Here is an 18,281-nt window from a genome sequence, read left to right on the forward strand (position 1 = left end):
TTCCCCAAGGCTCAGTTCTGGCACCAATAATGTTCATAAAATATAATTATAAACGATATGCCAAAGGGTATAAAAAGTTATATGGGCCTTTTTGCAGATGATGCAAAGTGAATAAGAAAAGTGAAGACGGAGGAAGATTGTGAGGAGCTGCAAAAAGACCTGGACAGAGTATATAGGTGGAGCCAGTTATGGGAGATGGAATTTAATGCAAACAAATGCCATGTTATGGAAATGGGGAAAAGTAAAAAAAGACCAAGGAAAACATACAGGATGAGAGAAGAAAACTTAAAGGTGGTGGTACATGAAGAAAAAGATTTGGTAGTAACGATGCAAGACACACTATCCCCAGAAAAGCACATAAACAAACTGTTTGGAGAAACCTAAAGGATGATGCAAAATATAAGGGTATCATTCCATTTTATTGACAAAGAAATGATGAAGAAAATATTAACATCTATGATAAGACCAAAGCTTGAATATGCTGTAGTTGTGTGGTCGCCTCACAAAAAGAAGGATATCAGAAAGTTGGAAAGGATACAGAGAATTGCAACTAAAATAGTCCCAGAACTCTTGAATATGACGTATGAAGACAGATTGAGGACTTGATGACACTGGAACAAAGAAGGGAGAGAAGAGATCTGATCATGCTGTATTAAGTTGGTAAATAAGTTTGATGAGGTGGACAGAAATTATCTCTTCTTAACTGCGAGAACGCACGGGTTAAGAGGACATGGGAAGAAACTTAATAAAGGAACCTGTTTAAGTGACTTAAAAAAGTATAGTTTTCACATAGAAGTGTTAACACATGGAACAGCTTGCAGGAAGAGGTGGCAGAGGCGAACAGTTTCCAACAAATGGAGGAAAAGCTGGATAAATGTAGATATGGAGACGGGACTATTAGAGCTTAGCTCAGGCCCGGTAGACTACAAATAGATAAATACACACACACACACACAAAAAAAAAGTCAACAGTCGCCATGACGGATCCTATCTCCTCCTTACCGAACAGCCGCCATTTCTATCATGTCATTAACATCAACAGCCACCGTCAAAACGGGATAGTGGGAATTTGGCCTAGCCTAAGACTCCCTCAGTTTGGCGACCATGTTCACATGTGTCAATCATCCTCTTTCAAGTTGAAAAACACAACTTATAAGCATTTCTATGTGAATAAGATAGTACTGTATTGTTTACTACACCTTCAAGACAGTAGTTACTGGACAACAAATTCAATGTCAAGCAGTGCGACAAAAGAGCTTTGTGAATGCAGGCGTTAGTGCAGTGGACAACACACAGTAGCTAGTGCACCTCGTGGCATCATCAATGTTTTGTGAATGACAGTTAACAACATATCATATAGTTACTACCGCAGAGCTTTGTGAGTCACACGTTGTTGTTGACACCAAAATCTGTGAACTAAATGCTTTGTGAATCCGGCCCCAGGGGCGGGATTCACAGAGATGCATGCTAATAGCCCACAGTAAAAAGTACAAGCTATTAATTTAACTAGCAACGTTAACTTCATATTCACAAAGCTTAAATTTCGTTATAGTTAGAGGCAAGCTAAGGCACAGAGGCCACTGTCTGGATGAGCGCCATCGATTACATCATCAGACGCGCAACAAATCACAAGCGTGTTTACAGAATTGTCAGCCAATCATAAGGCTGCCACCCTCAGCTACTGCTTCAAAATGACCTGTTCTCTCTTCCCATTTTCTTCCTTTTTCCAAGGCACGTATTTTGAGATAACAAGGGAGTAAAGTGGGGGGAAAGAAGTCAGTTTCTCCACGATCCTCGAGTTTAACGTTATACCTTCGGAAGAAAGCAAACGCAAAACTCGGGAGGGCATTGCAGTGATTTTAGTTGCACCAGTATCTCTTCTCTATTCACTTTTATGTTTTCCATTCTTTGACACTTCCCTTCTCATCCCTCCCTTCAAATCCTGTCTCTTGAGTAAATACCTTCTGAGAGTTTTCGTTTAATTTTAATACTTCACAGATTTCCTTTACATCCTCATAGACTTGGTCACCCACTTTGATTGTATTCACAGCTCCCTTTTTCCTTAATTTCTTATTTACATGTTTATAAAAAGTTTTGGATCCTCCGTACATATTTCTCTTATATTTTTTTCATACTTTTTTTGTTCTTTTCTCCTCACTTTGGTGTAATCATTTCTAGCTTGCCTACAGTCTTCCCTATTTATGGCATTCCTTCTCTTTTTCAAGTTTCTCCATGCTTCATCTTTCTTCTTCTTTGCTTCCAGACATCTTGTGTTAAGGGGGGTGACTAAGGGTATTTTATTACAAATATATTTAAAATCGGACAAATACGTTTTTTTCACTCAGCATGGCCAGGATAGCCAAAATTGCCATGTGGTGAGGTTTGTTTTTGTAAAATTAAAGCCCCTCACCCCTGGAAGCCATATTTAAATGGCCCGCGCTATTGCGTCATAGCCTGACTCGAGCGCCAACACACGCTGTATCATTCAGTGCTTGTATGTACGTAAAATTTGCATTAGAATTTTTTTTTTCTCCGTAAATTTTGTAATCTGTCATTCCTCTCATGCTGGATCGCAGGGAGGGTGTGAGTTGAGGAGAGGAGTGTGGCAGAGCCAGTCCCTACCCAGACAACAACGGGGAAGGGCACGCAACCTGTTCGTTTGTACTCCAGCCAAATAAAGGTCTTTAGAAATGACGTACGAATGCAAGTTGAGTAGTAAGAGAGCCATCAACATGAATAAGGCTTATTGAACAAGATGGAGCGGCCAAGACCAGGAAGGGAGCAGTTTCGGAGCTTATGAAGCGAGTCGTGATCCTGCCACGCTCACCCGCCGCTCATCACCACCACCACCTGCTCCACCACCAGCTGATTCGCCACTCCCTACACCGAGTACCTCATCACGCCCTTCTCCACCACCACCTGCTTCATCACCACCTACTCCACCACCACCTACATCACCACCAGCTGCAGAATCATTGCCACTGCAGCTCAAACAAAAAATTCTGCACAGAGGTGTTCAGTTGAACCCTCCTCCTTCTGATACAAGCGAAACTTTCATCACTGTGTCGCTTTCCCAGTTACAGACACTCATCGCGAGACAGAAGTGCCAAGTACGGTCGTGCAGGAATACCTTGACCGTAACTTCTACAATGAGGAAGGTGGCGCCTTCTGACACCCTCACTTGCAAGTGAGCAATACTTTTTTATAAAGGGGGACCAGATGCCTATCATTTTCCAGTAAGTCAACAAGGTATACACAATCATATGTGAAAATTTCATGCCAATCAGATAAATACAAATGGCAAGACATGGATAAAATGGAAAAAAATCTTTAGGAGCCAATATCTCTGAAAGTAGTTTTTTACACTTCAAAAATTCTACAAAATCAGGAAAAAGTCTGTTCGACTTTTCTTTGGTACCAACTGAAACTACAACTAAAGGGCAATTTTTTGTATTTATGAAACTTCAAAAATGTAAAAAGAAAACGGGACACAGTAGAGAAAATTGTAAGTGAAAAAAAATTGCATTTTTTTTTGCTCGAAGACAAAACAACATATCACAATTTTATAAATACAAAATGTAGATATGTAAACAAAGTTTCTATGGGTTTTTTTTTCACAGTGATTAACTGAAAAATAAAGTCTGTGAAACAAAAAAAAGAAAATTACACTTTATATGAGTCTCCCTTATACTTCACCCAAATTTCGTGAAATTCACTGAATGTCATATATTACAGAAACAAATAACATACTAAGATTTCAAAGCTATTGGACGTACCATCTGAGCAGGAGGACCCCCTTTAGTCGCCCCCCTTAAACCACTCTTTTCCCCTCTTTTCTTAATCACATAGTAGGGTACCCACTTTCCTAAACCTTCATTATAAATTTTAAGGAAGTAGTCATATTTTTGTTGTACTTTTCTCAGCATTTTTTTATTTTTGATCAATTAATGCTACCAAAAAAAGCTTGCAAATCATTATACCTAGCTTTATTGTAATTCTTCTTTTCTCTTTATGGTTCTCTAATCCAATCTCCTCACATTCTTCATCTATTTCTACACTCATACCTCGGTTTATGAGTTTAATTCGTTTCGGAATTTTGCTCGCAAACCAAAAAACTCGTACACCAAAATGAATTTACCCATTTAAATTAATGTGAATCCCAATAGTGCAGGGGTTCTCAACCTGGGGTTCGTGAACCCCCAGGGGTTCACAAGAAGATTTCCAGGGGTACTTAGATGGCTGATGAAATTGTTTTTTTTAAATAGGCTAGTTAAATCTGCAGAGAGAGAGAGAGAGAGAGAGAGAGAGAGAGAGAGAGAGAGAGAGAGAGAGTGTGTGTGTGTGTGTGTGTGTGTGTGTGTGTGTGTGTGTGTGTGTGTGTGTGTGTGAGACGGAGAGGCGCTCCATATCATGTCGGGTCACGTTCAAACAGCAACTGTGAGTGAGAGTGGGGGGCAGGGTTGCCTTTTTTTTTTTTTTTCAATACCAAACTAGGGTAAATTTGGTATTGAAGCGTAAGAAAATTGGTATTGAACTATAAAAAAAAAATAAGGCATACTTCCACTTAGACATTCCCTTACAGTCTAAATAAAGTCATTAAAATTTGAATCATTTGATAATATCCTTTGCAGTACCATTGTATCTTGAGTTAGTCACTAAATTACCATTCTGTTCGATGTCAGATTACTGGGGGTTCGGGTAGATGGTCTTATAACTCAGGGGGTACTTGACGTGATAAAGGTTGAGAACCCCTGCAATAGTGCATCCCATGGCCTAAAAGATGTTAACATAAAAATCATTTTAAATGTTATTTTATATAGAATAAAAGTAATTTTACTAACAAATAGTAATGATAAATAATAAATAATATAGTATAATAATATAAATAATAATATAATATAAAAATAAATGATATAAATAATATAGCATAATAATATAATTATAAATAACAAATAATAAAGTATATATATAAATAATAGTAATAATATACAAGGGGTCCATTCCTACAACGCCGCCGTAACCCGATTTTGTACGCAAGTTGAAACACACCCTTTATTAAAAGGAACTGTCAGCCCCAACCCTCAAATTAAAGTGCCATAAGAATCTCAATCACTCACCTGTGCTTATGCAATAGTAAAGTCATAATTAGGTAGTAAATATTTGTATGAAAAACACTTCTAGGCCATAAACATATAAAATAATAAAATGATAAACAGAAACAAAAAAGGTCAGCACATGACTAATGTTTGTCGCCATTTCTCCCTTTTCCAATCGCTTCACAATGTCTAATTTTACGTCCATTGTGATTTCATTCCTTTTCTTTGAAGCACTGCCATCAGAAGAATCAGCCTTATGCTTGGGAGACATAATGAACTTCTGAACTTGCTAACTGCATGCCTCCCCCCCTCCCGCGGCCTCGCCTCACACGACTTTCTAATCAAGCTCATCCTTATACTGTCCAAACCCCTTATGCAAGAGTTAACCAGCATTTTCACTCTTTCATCCCTCATGCTGGTAAACTCTGGAACAATCTTCCTTCATCTGTATTTCCTCCTGCCTACGACTTGAACTCTATCAAGAGGAGGGTATCAGGACACCTTTCCCCCTGAAATTGACCTCTCTTTTTGGCCACTTTTCTGTAAGTAGCGGGCTTTTTTTTTCGTTATTGATTTCTTTTTTTTCACGCCCTTGAACTGTCTCCTTTTCTGTAAAAAAAAATTTAAAAAATAAAAATACACACAATCTACCCATCCATCCCTCTCCTGTGTTATGCTTGTCACTCTTGAGTAAAAGCTCACTAAGTTTGTTACACATGAGCGCCCTTTTCTAAAGCCATACTGTTTCTCTGTAATTATATGTGTTCTTTTAGAAATTTCATCCATTGTTTCTTTATCACTTTCTCGCATATTTCACAAACTATACTGGTTAATGATACTGGTCTGTAGTTCAGAGGTTCTTCCTTTTTTCCACTTTTATATGTAGGGACCACCTCAGCCCTCCGCCACTCCTTTGGTGCTTTACCAGCTGATATTGAGCATTTTATGACATCATATATATCAGTCCAATCAGCTGATTTCTGCATTCTTTCAATATAAAACCTGAGACTCCATCCGGTCTTATTGCTTTCCTCTCTTCCAGCTCCTCCATCATTTTATATAACTCCTCTTTAGTTACTATGACTTCATCCATTTGAACATCCATTTTGATTCTTTTGTAAAAACTTGCTGGAAGCTCTTGTTTAGCAGCTCAGTCATGTCTTTAGGTTCTTCAATTATCTTATTTCCATCTTTCAGTCTTTCTTTTTTCCTTTGGTTTGATTTTTCCATTTATGAATCTATAAAACAGTTTAGGTTCTTCCTTGCACTTTTCGACAATATCCTTTTCATATCCTTTCTTTTCTTCTCTCCTTATTTTCACGTATTCATTTCTTGCTATCTGGAAATCTCTATTTCTTTGATTTTTATTTCTTTTCAATCTCTTGAGCGCTTAGTCTTTTTTTCCTTTGCACCTACACATCTTGCATTTAACCAATCTTTCTTTCCTCTTTCTTTGGGTTTATATAATGGGACATATTTCATGACCCCTGTCTCATGTGCCTCCATAAAAATATCATACACTCAGCCCTCGATTTCACGGATTAAAAGGGGGGAAGGGTGGCCCGTTGCTTGAAAAAGTCCATTGCTTGAAAATATTTATACGATAAATACCAGTATGCAATTAGTCATCCACGGATATCCGTTCTTTCCAACATGTACCACAGAAAGCGTCAGCTGACTGGGCCGCTGCAAAGCAGAAATACCCCCAGACTAATCCACCCATGTCTGCCCCACGATCGCCGAACAGCCCTGTCAGGCAGCACCCTGCTCCACCAATATCGTTCCCAAGTAATAGCCGCTTTAACCATCACCGCCGAGGTGCCTGGCACACTGGTGGCTTGTGTGTTGTGTTTGGTGTTCACGCTGCGCCACGTGGCCGCGTCTTCTTCTTCTTGTGACCTGTACGGTTTTATTGCTGCACGTTTCCTCCTCCTCTCTTCTGCTTATTCACACTTTTCTTACCAAGAGCCCGGGTTCAATTCCCGGGCGGAGTGGAAAAAATTGAACTAATTCCAATAGTTAAACTTACCTTAATTAAGTATAAATCATCGAAGACATTATCGTTGCCATGTATTGCCCTTATCCTTCTCCCATGTATCCTGGTACTTTCACCTAGAATCGTAGTGTCCTTTCCACTTTGACATCGTGGAGAGTTCAGAAGCACGCGACCAACAGAGTGTACTGAGTAGTGACTATTGACGGGCTTGCAACTTGCGAGAGCCCAAGAATACCAGTCCGTTAAATCCGAAATCCGTTAAATCGCGGGCCGAGTGTACTTTTCCTGCACCTCATTTGTTCTCTTTAACTTTTCCCAATCTAGTTTTTCATAATATTTCTGAAGGTTTTCTATGTCTGCTTTCCTGTAGTTTCTCCTTTTTCTTTTATATGATTTGTCCTCCTCTATTATCACAAGGTCACTTTTTCCCATGGGGCACACGTATCTTAATTCATTTCAAAAGTTCATTCTCCTGGTCAGCACCTGGTCCAGTCTCGCTGGATTGTCATCACTCCTGTATCTTGTATTCTCAGTCACCCACTGCATCATTAACCCTTTCCTTGCGCGCGGTGCGGACGCGACTATCCCCTCAGGTGCAGTCGGGCAGCCCAATGGGGGGTCTCTTTTAATCTGTATCTCAAAAACTATTCATCACAGCTAATAACCAAAAACACCATTAAAAAGAGGAGGTCCAGATCTATAGGAGTCGGTTATGTATGCCTCTCTTGCGAACGTACATGCACGTTCAGGGAGTGTTGAATGTTAACACTTACGTCAGCCATATTGAGGGAACTGCGGACATCTTTTCTTCAGATTCTGGCAAGGGAGTATTGCCAACTGCAATATTTACAACTATTTGGTCAAAGAATCAGTCAGGTGATAGGTGAGGTTATTAAAAAATGCCGCTATATTGGGCAAGAACATCCACCAGTTACTCGTCCGTAGATTTGCCGCACTGGGCTGATATGATTTTCCACCAAATTTAGTGAAGAACCCACTCAACTGGCAATCCTGTGTTGTGAGAATTAGTGTTGGAACACTCATAAGCGGAAGATTTGAGTGCAGGTGGAGCTCACAGCGAGCATTTAGCAACACCAGCAAATACGCCTAACGCTCGCTGCAAGCGTTTAGCAATGAAAGATTCAAGTTTTCCAAAGTCAGTTTTAGAAATCTTTCCCCCCATGCCATCTCACTACCTCCACTTTCAAGTGTTTGGCAATTTACTTCTTTGCAGTTGAAGTCCCTGACTAACAAGACTCTTTTGTTTGCTTTGAGTAACCTATTCAAACTCTTAATGGTACAGGTAACTCTCGATTTACGCGAGTATTATGTCCTTGAAGAGGTCACGTAAATCAAAAACTGTAAATCAAACAAGAGGTAGGTTTCTATCAAAAAATAAATATTCACCTCATTCAGTGGAAAGAGAAGAGAGAGAGAGAGAGAGAGAGAGAGAGAGAGAGAGAGAGAGAGAGAGAGAGAGAGAGAATATCCATATCACCAAGATATCCACTCAGGCACTAAGTCTCAGCCTCACTCTTGTAAGGAAGAAATGAGGGACACCATGAGCGACTGGCTAGTATTGGTACCGGTACCGAGCAGTCTGGTACCGGTACCGTACAGTATAGCTGGAACCGTTAGTACCGGTACCGGTAGTTGTTGGTTGTCCTTAAGAATGGAAAACGGTTGAGTACGAGCGTAGGTACCTGGGTACTGAACAGCTGCATGTAAACAAACAGACGACGGCAGTGGCTGAGGAGTGAGGAGCAGTGGAAGATGGCCCACCAATAGACTCGTAAAATGGACTGGCAGAGCTGGTTTGCTTACTACTTGATTAACAAGATAAGAGAACACCCCGTGCTGTGGAACCACAGTCCAAAATTTTTTTTCTCAAGTCTATGAAAATTGTAGATCTCCTGGTGTTGTTTACCTCTTCTTTTTCTTCTTTTGACCTGTAATGCATGGCAGCGACGGTGAAAAGTAATAGTGAAAAATAGCAAAAGGGCATAGAAAAGCAAAATCAGGGAAAGAAAAGGATAGAAAAACACCTAAGTTCAGGGTGAAGTGTATAAGTGCACACTGTTAAGTAACTAAGGGCCGCTTTCAGTCACTTTGTTTGTTTTGATCGTTACCAATGGCAGTGATCGACACTATAGTTTTCCACGTGAAACTGGCCTATGGGGTAGTGGTGGCTGCAGAGGAAGTGAGAGGTGTTTAGAGTGTGTGCCAAGGAGCGGGGCTAGGCTAACCCCACAGCCCCCACTACCCCATCGGCCAGTTTTACGTGGAAATATTATAGTGGCGATCGCCACCATTGCATTGGTAAGGATCAAAACAAACAAAATTACTGTGAAAGCAGCCCTCAGGGCCGCTTTCACAGTCACTTTGTTTGTTTTGATCATTACCAATGGCGGCGATCACCGCTTAGTATTTCACATGAAACTGGTCGATGGGGTAGTGGGGGCTGCAGACGAAGCGAGAGATGTTGAGAGTGCGTAAGTGAGAGAGGCAAGTGTGGGGCTAGGCTAACCCCACAGCCACCACTACTCGATCGGCCAGTTTCACGTGGAAATTCTATAGCAGCGATCGCCACCACTGGTAACGATCAAAACAAACAAAATGACTGTGAAAGCGGCCCTAAGTGCATGTTGTGAAGTATAGAAGTGTGAAGAAGGAGGACCCAAGAAGTGATACACAGCATTACAGGTCAAAAGAAGAAGAAGGTCCACTATACACTGGCCGGTGTTGCGAGAAATATCTCCCCGATGAAATCAGTGATTCTGCTGTACACCATGCATGCGCACTGTGGGAATACACAGCATTAAAAGTACTAATTTGCCTGTTTTTGTTCTAGTTTGTCCGCTTGTGATCTTTGTGAGCACTGAGAGAAATATGGAAACAGTAAACACATTGAACCTCTCTGCGAGCTATTTTGCATTGGCAGCAGCGGTTTATGTTCAATAGGCATTGAAAAGTCATTATGATATTAGTGATTTCATGACTTTTAACAGAAAGAGTTAGCAGATTATTTCATAACACACAGAAAACTACCAGAAAAATTTAGGTTTGTCCAACTGTCCCATGGGTGAACGCGAGCGACCGCCCTTACTTTAGCAGACGACACCACGTGGATCACAATTGTGTATTCAGAACTGCCAGCCAATTGTAAGGCAGCCGCTTTCAACTTCGGCTTAAAAATGATCTGTTCTTACTTCCCATTTTCTGCCTATTAACAAGGTACGTATTTTGAGATAACAAGGGAGTAAAGTCAAAAAAATTGTGATAAGAGAGTAAAGTCGGAAAAAGTCATTATTTTCCACGGGTCAGAACCAATAAGCGCTTTTAAATGGTTTTCAATACCTTGAGTTTCGCGCTCCTCGAGTTTAGCGCCATACCTTCGGAATGAAGCAAGCGCAAAACTCGAGAGGGTGCTGTAGTTGTTCTATACAATATTTCCTCTGTTACTTGCTGTGATTTTAGTCTTAATTTAACTGGCCTCGTTTTACCTTCCATGTAAGGTCCCAGCCTAACAATTTCTTCCACCTCCTCCTCCAGGTTTTGCAGTTATATCATTTTCCTTCAATCCAAATATAATTACACTTTTTTTCTTGTCCGCCACATCCCTTACCAGATCTTATTATTATTATTTTTTTTTTTTTAAACTTTGACTACTTCTTTTCCTACATTTTCCTTTTCTTTTTTCAGTTGCCTTTTAATTATTTCCTTGAAGTCTACATTAGCTTTTTCATGTTCTATTTTCCACGTCTTCATCTCACCCAGGACTTCTTCCCTTACTCTCTTCTCTTCCTTGTCCATTATCTCTTTCAGGTTTTAATTTTTCTTTCTTATGAATCCTAGTCCTTCCTTCATCAGTGTTTCATATTTTGCCAACTTCTCTTTCAACTCCTCATTCTCCTGAACCATTTTTTTCTCCCTGTCTTCCAGACTTCTCACTCGACTGTAATTCACTGTGTAATTTTTTACCTTGCATATCCTCCTCTTCCATGAATTTCACTCTTCCGATCCACGTGTTTAATTTTTTCTCCACTAACAACACTCTTCTGTACACAGCTGATTCCGTAGTACCAAAACCAGAGAAACTCAGCTCAATGGATCCATAACACTCATCACTGTCAAAGACTCCCATAGCTTCTTCTCGCATTTTGTCTTGTTCCAGTTCCTCTTCCTTTTCTTTTCGGTCTGCCACCACTCATCTTCCTCGCTCATTCTACTGTGTGTATTTACTTAGTTGTGAAATACAGGAAAAGAGCCGTACTAGGCTCGTGCTGTCCCATCTCCATAACGCTTATTATCCAGTTTGGCTTTAAATTCATCAATCGTTTTTGTACACAGTCTCCTTGTCCAGTCCGTTCCATGTTGTTATGCTTCTGTATGGAAAACTGTATTTCTTGATGTTTCTCCTACAGTCGCTCTTCTTCAATTTCTTACCATTGCTTCTTGTCACACTTCTGTCACATTCCACTAGGTCTTCCCTGTTCAATTTCTCCAATCACTCTTGTATCCTGTACAATGCTATTAGGTCCCCTCTCTCTCTCTTCTGCTCTCCAGTGTTGTTAGTCCCAATTTCTCCAGTCTTTCTTCATAAGTATGTTCTCTCAGAGTTTCCGGTAATTTAGTCGCTGCTCTTTGAATTCTTTCCAACTTTCTAATTTCTTTCTTCAATCTAGGTGACCACACTAATGCTGCATATTCCAGTCTTGGACGTATCATCGATGTTATAAGTTTATTCACCATTTCTTCTATATGTGTGTGTGTGTGTGTGTGTGTGTGTGTGTGTGCTGATGTTTTCACTGTGTGAGGATTGGAACTGATCTGACCATCAACTAGGCAGTGCAGGTCAGTGTTGCCAACTCCTAAACAGCACTTTAAGCAGAAAAGGCCCATAAAAGTAGCCTAAAATTCTCTATTACCACACAATCCTATGAACAAGACCAACAATGAACAACAACTAGCACCAAAACAATACATAGCAATGGATGCCAAGAATGTATAGCAGCATACACTAATACCGAGCAAGAGAACTTTGCCAGCAGCAAGCTGTTCAGGTGCATAGGCAACACTGCTGCTCTCATCTGGTACAGGTAACTCTCGATTTACGCGAGTATTGCGTCCTTGAAGAGGTCACGTAAATCAAAAACAATGTAATTCAAACAAGAGGTAGGTTTCTGTCGAAAAATAAATACCAGATTTTTCGGCGTATAGCGCACACCTTTTTTGCATAAAAAATGCCTGAAAGTTTAGCCCTGCGCATTATACGCCGAATGTACAAATTTTTAATGATTTTTTTTTCTTCTTTGGGGTGTTTTTAATGGTCTGTGTTTCGTCTTATCCAATAACAACAGCAAACTTACCTTTATTATTGTTTATAATCCTTCATAGTCCATGGCTGTCTTATAATATGTTACCATGGAATACAAGGCGATCTAATAACGACTATACAAAAATTAAATCGATGGAGGATCGCCCACGCCTTGCTGTTATCCCGTTTTTCCGTCGGGTGCCATTTGTATGATCTTGATCTTGATGTCATAGGTGGCTTAAGATTGTATGACTAAGGAGCAGTACAAGCTACATAAAAAATCATATTGGAAAAAAATATCCATGTGCTCATTATTAATATTAGTGAGAATACTGGGGTAAATATGATATCAGAAACTATACATCATGAGTCTTGTACGAGGAGTTATTTCGTGCAACACCAGCCCGGCCGCCATTTGCATTGTTTACAAACCAGACAACCACACCCATACAACAAACAGCTGCATGGCGCGTGTCACCAGAACCGTGTGAATTGTGTCTTGCCTAATTGTGTCATAACCTACGAGTGATGGTGGGAATAATATGCTTATTCACCTCATTCAGTGGAGAGAGAGAGAGAGAGAGAGAGAGAGAGAGAGAGAGAGAGAATATCCATATCACCGAGATATCCACTCAGGCCCTCAGTCTCAACCTCACTCATGTGAGGAAGAAATGAGGGACACCATGAGCGGCTGGCAAGTATTATTACCGGTACCGAGCAGTCTGGTGCCGGTACCGTACCTTATAGCTGGTACCGTCAGTACCGGTACTGGTACCAGTACCTGCCCACCCCTATTGTTGGGTAGCGTGGCAGCGTGGGTACTGTACTGTTGTTCAAGTGGCGCGCGGGAAGAACTGAGCTCAGCTGTGTGGCTGCGGCGCCATATGATTCCAGTTGCGTGAGACATCTGGTGGCCACTCCATAAAATATCGCGTAGAAGTGAAAAAAACATGTAAATTAAATATTTATTTGGATTTTGGACCCCGCGTTATTTCTAAAACACGTAAACCAAACTCGCGGAAATCGAGTTACCTGTACATGGGACTGCAGCTATAAGATAATTCAAGGTAGTGAAGTGGTTGACTCAAACTCACCTTCCTTGGTCTCAGCATTGGTGATCTGCAGATCATAAGGCTGCCCACGCCCCAGCCTCTTCTGCTGGATGATGGCCTCCTTCAGGTCCTCAAGGCTGATGCTCACGCCGTCCACAGGCAGAGTGTCATACTCCACCGCCGACTTAAACTTGTAGTGCACAGACATCTTCCTCCTTCTGCATGACAACAACAAAAAAAACATTTACTAAATCAGCAGAGGTAGCACAATTAGATGGGCTGTGTTACACTTACACTTGGATCTGGCTTGACTGGAATAAAAAAAGTCTAGGTTGGCGAGATTTTACTTTAGGACCCGTTCAAATGAGATCTAGACCATAATGCTACCTATTTCGAGGAGTAACGCAGCTCATTCAACCAACCCAACCTGTATCCTCCTTTCCTTATTCCTGAATAATTCTTCTCTCCATTGGACGTGCCAAACCCTGAGGATGGGTTGGCACGCCCTTGACCTTAGCGTAAAAAAGTTAGCAGTTAGCGTTAGCTTCCACTAATTTCTTTATCAGTTTAGCATAATCGAAGCTAACTTTTTAGCAAGGCCGGGTTCCCACTATTTCGTTTTCACGGATCGTCGACCGCAAGTGACGTCATCGACGGAGAGGACAGTGGGAACCAGGGCCCGCCCGTCATAGCAAAAACTTATTTTTATACTAAAGGGATCACGGCCTAAACAACTCTCGGCCTAAAGGGATCACAACCTAAACGAATCTCGGCCTAAAGGGATCACGGCCTAAACGACTCTCAGCCTAAAGGGATCACGCCCTAAACGACTCTCGGCCTAAAGGGATCACGGCCTAAACGACTCTCGGCCTAAACAACTCTCAGCCTAAAGGGATCACGGCCTAAACGACTTTCGGCCTAAAGGGATCACGCCCTAAATGACTTGTTCCCCATGGTACAGAGGATGGGTCATAAAACTAACCATAGGAATGCCCAAAACTACGATAGCCTTGTCAAATGTGTGTGGGGTCAAAAAACTAACCCTAGGAATGCCCAAAACTACGATAGCCTTGTCAAATGTGTGTGGGGTCAAAAAACTAACCCTAGGAATGCCCAAAACTACGACAGCCTTGTCAAATGTGTGTGGGGTCAAAAAACTAACCCTAGGAATGCCCAAAACTATGATAGCCTTGTCAAATGTGTGTGGGGTCAAAAAACTAACCCTAGGAATGCCCAAAATACGATAGCCTTGTCAAATGTGTGCCTGGGCACCAAAACCTTCGAGATTATGACCCTTAACCTATCAGTAAAGGAGAGCAGGAGCAAAGCAGTTGATACCTTTCACAAAAATCTTCTTGGCATGTTGTTGGGAAAAAAAGAACTGAGCAATGAAAGTGGAGTGAAAAGGGTAAAGATTTGTTTTAGTACCGTGCCAGTATCTCATTATCTACTTTTTGAAAATCACTCTCTCTTCATATATAGTATATCTTTTCTACAAACCTTCAACAGTCATGGAAACGCTTTTGAAATCCAATTAAAGGACTTTTTTTTTACTCTTGGAAATAGGGAATAATGTTTACGAAAGCGCGTCGCCTCCTCTGGCGGCGGCCGCAGCGACGGTGCCGCCGCCACCGCACCCGCAAAATAGCTCGCAGAGGGTTAAGAGTGAGAGAGCATATTTAAACTACTCCAACCGAACTTTACGACCTGCTAATGGTGGGCTGCGCCCCCCTCGACCTCCCCCCCGACATGTATATGCGACTTATTTCTGCGAGGGGGTATTTCTTGCAACACCAGCTGTACCACTGCCGCGACCATCGCCAGAGCAAACCTGGTATTTTTATACAAATACCGCAAATTTTATCATGAAGCATGAATATAACCTAACCTTAGCTAACCTAACAAAACCCTCTGAGAGCTATTTTGCGGCTGCGGCGGCACCACCATCGCTGCGGCCAGCACCAGAGGAGGCGACGCACTTTCATGAACATTATCCCCTATTTTCAAGAGTAAAAAAAAAGTCCTTGAATTGGATTTTGAAAGCGTTTCCATGACTGTTGAAGGTTTGTAGAAAAGATACATGAAGAGCTAGTGATGTTTCATAAGGTAGGTAATGAAATACTGGCACAGTACTAAAACGAATCTTAACCAAGAAAAGTATAATAGCGGAAACTACAGAAGGACATAGAAAAGCAAAGTCAAGGGAAGAAAAGACCAGAAAAACACCTCAGTTCAGGGTGAAGTGTATAAGTGTGCACTGTGAAGTAACCAAGCGCATGGTGTGAGGTATTTGAGGAGGACCTAAGAAGCGATACAAAGCGAAACAGCTCAAAAGAAGAGATGCCGAACGACAAAGAGGAAGAACTTTTTCGATGCCAGAGTGGTAACCAAATGGAACAGAGGAAGGGTCATAAAACTAACCCTAGGAATGCCCAAAACTACGATAGCTTTGTCAAATGTGTGTGGGGTCAAAAAAATAACCCTAGGAATGCCCAAAACTATGATAGCCTTGTCAGCGTGAACACTTCCAAAAATAGGTATGACAAACTGGAGACAGATTCACTGAGAAGAGGCATCCCTATGAGTTATTTAACTCCCTAGCCTCTTTACCATCACTAAGGTAAGCAAGTATGGTGAAGATTGATCCGGTTACCCAATGCGTCCATACTTCGCTTCCTGCCCCACGGAGTACCCTGCTGATGCCACACCTGTCTCCTGCTGACCTTCACACCACCGCACTACCGTAGGAAAACCGTGCAGACCCGTGCCAGCGTGGACAGCCGTGGCCCTTGCGGCTGTCCCTGGCACGCACCGCCTCCAGACGCCACCCTAACTTTCACCTGTGCTGCGGGCCGCCCCCTTCCCCCAGGCACGCCCCGCAGCACACACGCACGCCCGCCTTTACCTTACGGCGATGGCCTGGGCGACATGAGCCTCGGGGCAGCGAAAACACCGTCGCTAACACAGCTGCGGCACAAGATGGCGGCGGCGCTGCTCTACTACCCTCTCCAGTGTTGCCACTTCAACTTGCCAGCTCTTGCTCTTGCTCTTGCTGGACAGGTGACCCGTTGGAGCGTCAGGCCTTTAATATCGGCACAACCTGTAAAAAAATAAAGACAAAACAAGCAGTATCCATTACAAATCTTCCTATTCCCTATTTCTTGCACACCACATCTTTTCCAGAAAACTCTTCATGACTTCTATATAATTATCTCATTTGCTTCACCACTCAGGCCCAGCAGCAGCACCTCGATCGCTATATATATAGGGTGACACCAAGGAGACTAATGGTGACCACCCGTCCCTTAAAATACGGAATCGTTCGGTAATGAGGAATGAAATTGTGCGTGTACAGTACGCTTACGCGACCCCTCTTAATTCCTCCTGCCTCCACAAGCAGGCAACGGCTATCAAGGCAGGGCAGGTTACAGAAATTTTAATTTAGGGTTGCCACCCGTCCCTTCAAATATAGATTCATTCCGTATTGGAGAGTGAGATGTTCCGTATTTTTCTGATCTCAAGGTGGCAAATTAACCCTAGTTAACTTGCAATCTTCCCATTCACATCCCACCCCATCTCACTCAGGGCCACCCTCATCATCTCCGTCCTTTCTCTCTTCTCTCTTCCCCTCACTTTTTTCAGTACCGCTAGATTCACCCCAAATAATCGTTAGATCAGGGCCCCATTAATAAATCGCGATATTTCAAGTAATAATACAAATAATGGAACAATAATTATACCCCCCCAAAATACCTAACTGGGCATTTTCACTAAAACATTAGCCTCTAGATGGCAAATTTCCTAGCTAGATCACAACCCAAAATCTCTGGATCTAGCGGGAAAATTGCTGGAATGGATTCTTCTTCTTCTTCTTTTGAGTTGTTAATTCCGCTTGTATCGCTTCAATTTTAGGTCCTCCTTCTCAACACTTCTATACATCACACCATGCACCTAGTTACTTCACAGTGCACACTTATACACTTCACCCTGAACGGATGTGGGGGGGGGGGGGGTTCTGTTCTTTTCTTCCACTGTCCCCCACTGCAGGAAAACATATATGCAGCTCAGCGCAGGGTGAAGTGCATATATATGTGTTTAAGTGTGCACAATATATTTAAGTGAAGAGAAGTACCATGGATCGAGAACCTAAGAAAGGTTATGTACCCCCCTCCCCCCTTGTTGCACATTCAACAATAAACTATTATACTACTACTACGTACAATACACAGTACGTGGAACAGGTCAAAAGAAGGAGAAGAAGTATAGTCCCTGCTCCCTGGATAGAGAGAGTACAGATGGATAAAAAATAAAGAACCACGAGAAAAGAAATTGCCACATTGCAGCTACAGCTGTGTACCAGCACTGGAAGAAATTAAGGCAAGAGACTAGAAGAAGTACAAAGCAAGTAATTAATATATATTTTTATACAAATTTACGTTATTTTATGTGTATTCGTATATATATCGAAGCCTCATTCTGGAGACAAATCCTGTCTCGTTTAATCAACATTATTTTGACTCTTGCTACCCTGTGTCTCCCCTTTCGTGGACACCGTGAGTATGTGTAATGCCCCGACGAGCTTATATTTTCTATCCTTCCTATTTCTCAACACGGCCTCTGCGTGTATCGAAATAACACGAGAAATTAATCAAGACAAGGAGAGGGTATTCCCCGGCTGCCTGGGATTGAACCCGCGACCAGCGTGACGGGAGAGCCACTCCTTACCGAGTCGGCCAAAGAGGTACCCCCCTGGCTAAGTGGGTTATGGGAGGCTCGTTCATCAGGCCGTCGCCGCACTACACGGCTTTCCCCCCTATGTA

General features: G+C 41.9%; 1 long non-coding RNA gene across 3 annotated transcripts; it reads right to left on the reverse strand.

Annotated features, from left to right (window-relative positions):
- Nucleotides 1–406: 406 nt before the first annotated feature.
- LOC126990376 (uncharacterized) lies at nucleotides 407–17,306 on the reverse strand. 3 transcript variants are annotated; one of them, XR_007744306.1, is made up of 3 exons: nucleotides 16,367–17,302; nucleotides 13,504–13,679; nucleotides 407–611 (listed from the first exon to the last, which is right to left on the reverse strand). It is a non-coding gene; the product is annotated as an uncharacterized LOC126990376 (long non-coding RNA). The 3 variants fall into 3 exon arrangements; XR_007744308.1 differs by lacking the exon at nucleotides 407–611 and adding an exon at nucleotides 4,475–5,705 and having other exon boundaries at nucleotides 16,367–17,306; XR_007744307.1 differs by lacking the exon at nucleotides 407–611 and adding an exon at nucleotides 5,725–9,041 and having other exon boundaries at nucleotides 16,367–17,306.
- Nucleotides 17,307–18,281: the final 975 nt, after the last annotated feature.

Source organism: Eriocheir sinensis, unplaced genomic scaffold (genome assembly GCF_024679095.1).
Source record: "Eriocheir sinensis breed Jianghai 21 unplaced genomic scaffold, ASM2467909v1 Scaffold1598, whole genome shotgun sequence".
Lineage (NCBI taxonomy): Eukaryota > Metazoa > Arthropoda > Malacostraca > Decapoda > Varunidae > Eriocheir > Eriocheir sinensis.